Genomic DNA, 8,010 nt, shown 5'->3' with positions numbered 1-8,010 from the left:
GTCATCAACAATGGTGTAGTAACCATCAGATACCAAATCCCAATCCAATTCCAATTCCACAATCTAATTCCAAATCCAAATCACTTTCAGTATGTACCCGGGTAACAAAATCATACCAGTTGCAGTGGTGGCCAGCCACTGCAGCATGATTTTGTGATCGGTGCTGCCTAAATCGACGAATCTGCACTAATAAGACGTGCTGCCTAAATCGGCGGATTTGCACTAATGCTGCCTAAATCGGCGAATCTGCATTTGGTATAAGTTTAAAAATCATGAATCTGCAATTTATTAATGTGCTGCCTAAATCGGTGGATCTGCACCAAGATGAGTATGTACACACTGCCTAAATCGGCGAATCTGTGTGCTTATGACCAATGGACTAGACAAGGCATAAAAACAAAACATCAACTACCTGTTTGACACAAAATTGGAGTATGCTTATGTGACAAAGTACTTACAAACAATTTTTCTAGCATTCCAAAGCACCTTAGCTCACATGAGTAGCAGGAGGGTATACTATTTTCTGAAAATATATATACTTGTGTGTGTGTGTGTGTGTGTGTGTGTGTGTGTGTGTGTGTGTGTGTGTGTGTGTGTGTGTGTGTGTGTGTGTGTGTGAATAGGCACACATAATAGAAAGTTGCACGTGGCATTGTAAGAATGTTTCAAGAGGGGTATTATCAGAATGCAGTAAGGAGTGTCATACCCGAAGTTTGATATGAGAACATTGTATTTAGATTTATCTGCAGAACTGTTCTAAAAAAAAACAAAGCACAAAAAACAATTTCTTGTTAAATTTAAGAAGACTTTAATAATTGCATATCAAATGTATTAACATTGGAAACACCATGAAGAAAAAATTTGATGCAAAGTCTGTTTGCCAAGAAAACAGAATGAAAGTAAAGAACTTGAAGTACAAATGAGCGGATAAGAGAGGTGTTATCTAAATTTACAGGGTGTTTTGCAAGCCTGGGTTTACCAGTAGATATCGGTCTTCAAAGAAAGTGAGCCCACGCTTAGTGTATGAATGTTAGGATAGGTCAAAAGCAGGTCTCCTAAAGTAGTTGGATTCAAATTCTGTCATAGAGGACAATAAACGTAGTCCTCTGCGAAGGAGTATTAGAAACCTTGGCAGGGATGTGATACAGAAGCAAATGAATGGAATAATATTGAGTAATATGAAAAAACAATTTGACTGCCATATGATGTAACATTTAAAACAATTTGTAGATCAATCAAAGTGAAAATCTAATTACACAACATCATTGCGAATGGGTATAAACTTACATTATGGGGATAATGGCTGTTGCAAATAATGATGAGGGAGGGATTTTCTTGTTTATGGTTGATAATTGCTTAATAATTTGGGTGTTAATAGCTAAAAAAGTGTACCTACTTAGAGTTCGCCTAGGGTCATCATTGCTAGAATATTAAGGTAGGATATATATTGAGGGTGAAAAGTTGACCCTAGCACGTTATGATTATTGACGGTGTTGACAATGTAGGATCTACTAGTTCCCATCATCGTGTCAATTGGCATCAATATGTCCAAGGTGGACCTCTGCAAATGGCCATAAGGGTGATCAAAATTTTGCATCATCCGTTGGAATAGAGGATTGTAATATACACGTTAATGAGGAACACATATGCAGTTACGCGTGTGTGTTGCAGGACGCAAGATACTAGACTCAAGAGACTAGATCATAAAAGTAGATGATGCATATGACGACTAGAACCAATCATACATCTATAAAATTATAAAGAGCAACCAATGGATAGAAAAAATCTCCAAGTCCAACTACGTCGATCTCCAAAGTGTAGTGGTGATGACAAGGTTACACTCCTGTGCCTTGGGGTATTTGATAAGGAGTGAGAGTCAGAAGCATCTCGTTTCTTTCGTAGTGTAGAATGTTGTACATACTCACATACATATACAATCAAGGTAATTGAGGTCGCTTGGATCCGAGAAGTGGCATGCCAAGCTCATCTTCCAAGCCATAAAGGATAAGCACCAGCTTGGCATAAGGAAATACTGCAGATGCATTTGCTAGCTTTTGTCAAAAAGAAAGGCACTCGAATTGGGAGAGAATGACAAGGACCATGTAAGTCTACTTGTTAATGGATCACATTTAGAGGTTGAGCTCTCGATACCATAAACACATGCAAGCCAAAAGTGCTGAGAGATTCTTTGGGCAAACAAATACAATCAATTGTTTACTATCGCCTTCAAAACAGATAACAAGGATCTTAAACCACAATTTCATAGATGAGCGACCCCGCTCTCAACTGTGGATTTCACCATTTCCAACTGCGACAGCTTTGTAATGACAACTAGCTGAGCTACTGCTGGTTTGGTTTGTTTGGTTTATATGTCCTCCCTACTAGTGTATTCCAACAAACACCATTCGACTATCTGCTGCCCAACGTTTGCTCTTCTAGTTAGCATGGCCTACTGATGTAATATGGCCTGCAAGGACAGTGGAGTTCCGATGGAGGAAGTCCTGAAAATCGTCATGAATATGAAATCTTTGACCATAGCAGCTGCTGCGCCCTTGGCCAAACTTGATGTAGAGGCCGAGAAAGAATTATCCATCGAGGCTGAGATCCAGGGCCAAAGAGCAGAAATTGAAGGACGAGCTGAGGTTAGTGAAATAGCACGCCGAAAGAGGAATCTTGGCCATGGCTTGCTTCTACGTCCCAGGACATCCGGATACCAGGAGAAACGAGGGAGAGAGAGAGAGAGAGAGAGAGAGGTTTGGTCACCTTATGTGAGAGAAGGGTGTGTTGAGATGTCGAGCTCTACACCTTGAGCTGGCATCCACTACGGGTCTTGGCCGCTTACGGCATTTACTCACTGGCGCGTTAGGTGACCGACACGGAGGATCTCTGCCAGTGATTCTACAGCTGGACTAAACTTATAGTGCCAGCCTAGTACGCTTCTAGCGAGTTCACACTTAGTGACCGCATGTACATATGTGCTACTTTTCAGCTTTAGCACTTAGTCATTTTGTACTCTCTTTTCTGTGAAGAAGAAGAAGAAGCTTTCCATCTCTGTGTGCTTTGTGCTTGTCTTGTGTAGCTCTCTTGCATTCTCATTCTTTACATGGTATCAGAGCCTGGTGCAGGCAAGAGAGGCTAAGAGAGCAAGAGCATCACAATCCCTTCGTTCGCAATCCACGACCAGATGCCGAACAGGTTTCTGAACAGGTCTCCAAAGTGCAGTATACAGAACAGGTCTCCAAAGTGCAGTATACAGAGATTTACTGTACAAGTACAGTGGTTGTATGTACGCTTGATTGTGGACACTCGTTGAGTGTAGAAAGCGTTACAAGAACCACGATAGCAGGTTCAACAGATTTGCAGGTTTTTGCAGATTGCAGCTATTTTGTCTTAGTGCTTCAAGATGTCTGACGGTTTCAGTCAGATTGTTACTGAGAAGCTTGAGAAAAATAACTACCCTGCATGGAAGTTCAGAATAACAAATTTCCTAAAAGGAAAAGGTTATTGGGACTATGTAGAAGGAGACAATGAAAAGGAACCAGAGATTCCCGAGGCAAATGCTACAGCAGAACAAAGGAAAGCTTTGAGGGACTGGCAACAAGGCCAGAGCAAAGTGATGTATTGGCTTTCTATGAGCATCACAGATGGCATGATGGGCTATCTACAGGATGCTAAAACCCCCGCCATTGCATGGAAAAACTTAGGCAGAGTGTTCGAGGTGAACACCAAGGCCAGGAAGCTTCAACTAAAGTCGGAGCTAAATCAGGTTAAGAGGAACAACCTCTCCATCAATGATTATGCTTTGAAGATCAAGAGTATCATTGAGGCTCTTGGATCTATTAAAGTCTCAGTGGAAGACGATGACATTGTCCGTGCATGCTTGGATGGTCTAGGAGATGAGTATGTACATTTTAGGTCTTCCATGAATACAAGAGACGACATCCCAGTGTTCCAAGACTTGATTTCTATGCTTATTCTTGAGGAGAAGAACCTTGACACATCTTCTTCTCATGGCAGAAATAATTCTGAACAGGCCTTCTATTCTAACTCCAACAGAGGTAGAGGTAGAGGTCGTGGTCGAGGCCCAAGGGGTTGCAGGGGCCAATTTCTGGAAGGTCAATCAAATCAAAACAATACAGGTGGCAGGGGAAACCAGTCTCAAGGCAGGGGGAGTCAAAGAGGTCGTGGTGCAGGATCAAGCAGGCAGCAACATACTCCAGATAGTAGAGAATGTTGGACTTGTGGTGAAAGAGGTCACATGTCACGTGACTGTCCAAAGGGAAAAGCAAGTAGAAAGAGAGAACAGGGCAACTATGCATCTACTAGCAGAGATGCAGATGACAGCAAAAACGAGCGCATGTTTGTTATGCAACATGTAATGAATACAATGACTGCAGAGAATTCCACCCAAGATGATGTTTGGTATGTGGATTCAGGTGCCTCTAATCACATGACGTCTCGTGGAGAGTGGTTTAGAGATATGCGCAAACCAGATGTGTCAGGCTATGTGCAGACAGGAGATGACATAGCTCACCCCATTGCTCATGTAGGGGACATACCTCTAAATACGAAGAGTGGGAAATCAAAGTACTTAGCAGATGTACTTCATGTCCCAAACATTACAAAGAATCTTGTTTCTGTTGGACAAATGGTTGAGCAGGGTTTGCAGGTTCGCTTCAATCCAAATGGCTGTTATGTAGAAGATTTCCAGAATGGCTGTAAGCTGATCACAGAGGGCAAATGTGTGGGCAGAATGTTTACGCTGAATGTAGACATGCCTGAGGTAAAAGCTGCATTATTTGCACAGGGCACAGGTGTTGTGGCTGATGTTGACATTTGGTACAAACGCATTGGCCATGTCAATGAGCAGAGATTGTGCAGCATGCAATCAAAACAGATTGTAAAAGGTTTGCCCAAATTCAAGGTGGATGGTATGCATAAAGTGTGTGCAGCATGCCAGTTTGGAAAACAGTCAAAGGGCTCATTTCCACATGAGCGCAATGTATGTAAAAAGCCACTTGAGGTCCAACCGATACTGCAACCGATACTGCAAGTATACATGGTTGCAGGTATTATGTCTCTTTCATTGATGACCATACAAGGAAATTATGGGTCTACTTCATGCGTAACAAAAGTGAAGTGTTTGGTCACTTTCAAGACTTCAAAGTCATGATTGAGAAGGAGACAGATATGCAAATCAAGACATTGAGGTCAGATGGAGGGGGAGAGTACTTCTCCAATGATTTTTCAGATTTTCTACGAATGCATGGTATACACAGGCAGTTTACATGCAGATATACTCCACAGCAGAATGGGGTCGCAGAAAGGAAAAACAGGCACATTGCAGAGGTTGCACGTGCATTGATGAATGAGAAGAACATGCCTCATCATTTCTGGGCTGAAGCTGTAAATACAGCTGTGTACATTATGAACAGGACACCTACAGCTGCGGTGCATGATGTAACACCTGAGAAAAAGTTTACAGGTACAAAGCCTGATTTGGCACACTTGAAAGTGTTTGGCTGCATAGCTTACGTGCATGTACCAGATGAGTTGCGTAGGAAATTGGATCCTAAAGTAGAGAAATGTATTCTTGTGGGATATTCCCTTGAACAAAAGGGGTACAGGTGCTACAATCCTACTACACGAGAATTACGAGTGAGCAGAGATGTAGTCTTTGATGAGATGAGCAGCTGGTACAGTAATGCACATGGCACTATTGGGGCTGATGTAAAAGATGATGTGGTTGTACAAAATGTGAGGCCACAGTCACAGGTTTTGAGTGGACCACAAGAGTCCTCTTCTCGTGGCTCTGTTGAGAAACCATGGAATGGTAGACTACGTACGCAGGTTACTCCACCAACAGGTACAGGGAATGTATCACGAAAAGGAAAGGAAAAGGTTGATGAACCTCCCTTTATGGTTGATGCATCATCAGGTTTTTCACATGTAGACATGGATTCAGATGGTTCTGAACAAAGTCTTGATGAGGAATTTGGAATTCCGGCTGTCAGGACACCTGGTGTAAGGAAAGTACAAGAAGATGCTAGAGGGCAAAGGAGTGACCCAGGACCGCGCAGATCTAATAGAGTCAGAAATCCAGTTCAGAAATTGACTTATGATGGGTATCTAGCGCATCACCAAGCCTACATGGCTAAGGTGATACAGGATGTGGAGCCCACATGTTTTGAGGATGCAGTTGGAAATGTGCATTGGGATGATGCAATGAATGAAGAGATGGTTGCATTGGAAGCAAATGACACATGGGAGTTGGTGCCATTGCCAAGTGGCAAGAAAGCTATTGGTTGTAAATGGGTGTATAAAACCAAGCATAAGGCTGATGGTAACATTGAGCGTCACAAGGCAAGGCTGGTCGCAAAGGGTTATGCACAGACGTATGGCATAGACTATGAGGAGACCTTTGCTCCAGTGGCAAAGATGACGACAGTGAGAGCTGTCATAGCAGTGGCTGCATCTAGAGGATGGATTATGCATCAAATGGATGTAAAGAATGCCTTCTTGAATGGTGAGTTGCAAGAGGAAGTGTATATGGATCAGCCACCTGGTTATGTCGATCCAAGTTACCCAGATTATGTATGCAGACTTCTCAAAGCTTTGTATGGTTTGAAGCAGGGCTCTAGAGCATGGTATGACAGGATTGCCAAGTATCTTGTCAGTATTGGTTTTAGGAGAGCTCATGCTGATCATTCACTCTATGTACGTGAGAGTGATGTGGGGATTGTGGTCATTACCATATATGTAGATGACCTTATTATTGTTGGTGACAATGCTATGGAGATTGACCATGTGAAGGGTCTTCTCAAACAGGAGTTTGAAATGAAAGATTTAGGCGAGTTGCGCTACTTTCTTGGCATTGAAGTGATCAGGACTCCAGAGGGTGTATGGCTATCACAGAGACAGTATGCTTTGGACATGTTGTCAAAGTATGGTATGGCTGATTGTAAGCCAATTTCTATTCCCTTGGATGTGAATGCAAAGCTGAGTGCAGAGAAGGGTGATGTTGTTGAGGATGTCAACATGTACAGGAAGATTGTGGGTAGTCTAATCTACTTGACTATCACGAGGCCAGACTTGAGCTACACAGTAGGCTTGGAGAGTCAGTTCATGCAACTTCCGAGGAAGCCACATTTGGATGGAGTACGACGCACACTTAGGTATGTGCAAGGTACTCTTGACTACGCATTGTTCTATGCAGCAGATGCACCATTAGCATTGTATGGGTATACAGATGCAGATTGGGCAGGTAGCATTGTTGATAGGAGATCTACGAGTGGCTTCATGTTCTCTTTTGGGAGTGCTGCTGTTACTTGGAGCAACAAAAAGCAGCCTACGGTTGCTTTATCGAGCACAGAGGCCGAGTACAGAGGTGCAGCAGTTGCGGCGTGCGAGGTAGCTTGGCTACGCACATTACTTGAGGACTTGGGAGTGCAGGTGGACCAGCAGATTTTCATCCATTGTGACAACCTCAGCAGCATGCAGTTGGCTAGGAACCCAGTGTTCCATGCCAGGACCAAACACATAGAGGTCCATTACCACTACGTTTGAGAGCGAGTGTTGGCGGGCGACATCGACTTGGTCTACGTCAGCACAGAGGAGCAGATAGCGGATATCTTTACCAAGGCCCTCGGAGCTGAGAAGCTTCGACGTTTCCGGACTATGCTTGGACTCTGCGACATGCAGAGCTCGAGGGGGAGTGTTGAGATGTCGAGCTCTACACCTTGAGCTGGCATCCACTACGGGTCTTGGCCGCTTACGGCATTTACTCACTGGCGCGTTAGGTGACCGACACGGAGGATCTCTGCCAGTGATTCTACAGCTGGACTACACTTATAGTGCCAGCCTAGTACGCTTCTAGCGAGTTCACACTTAGTGACCGCATGTACATATGTGCTACTTTTCAGCTTTAGCACTTAGTCATTTTGTACTCTCTTTTCTGTGAAGAAGAAGAAGAAGCTTTCCATCTCTGTGTGCTTTGTGCTTGTCTTGTGT

The sequence above is a fragment of the Adiantum capillus-veneris genome, chromosome 11 (assembly GCF_014529385.1).
Source record: "Adiantum capillus-veneris isolate H3 chromosome 11, ASM1452938v2, whole genome shotgun sequence".
In the NCBI taxonomy this organism is placed as follows: domain Eukaryota; kingdom Viridiplantae; phylum Streptophyta; class Polypodiopsida; order Polypodiales; family Pteridaceae; genus Adiantum; species Adiantum capillus-veneris.
Note: the sequence above shows the minus strand (reverse complement) of the source record.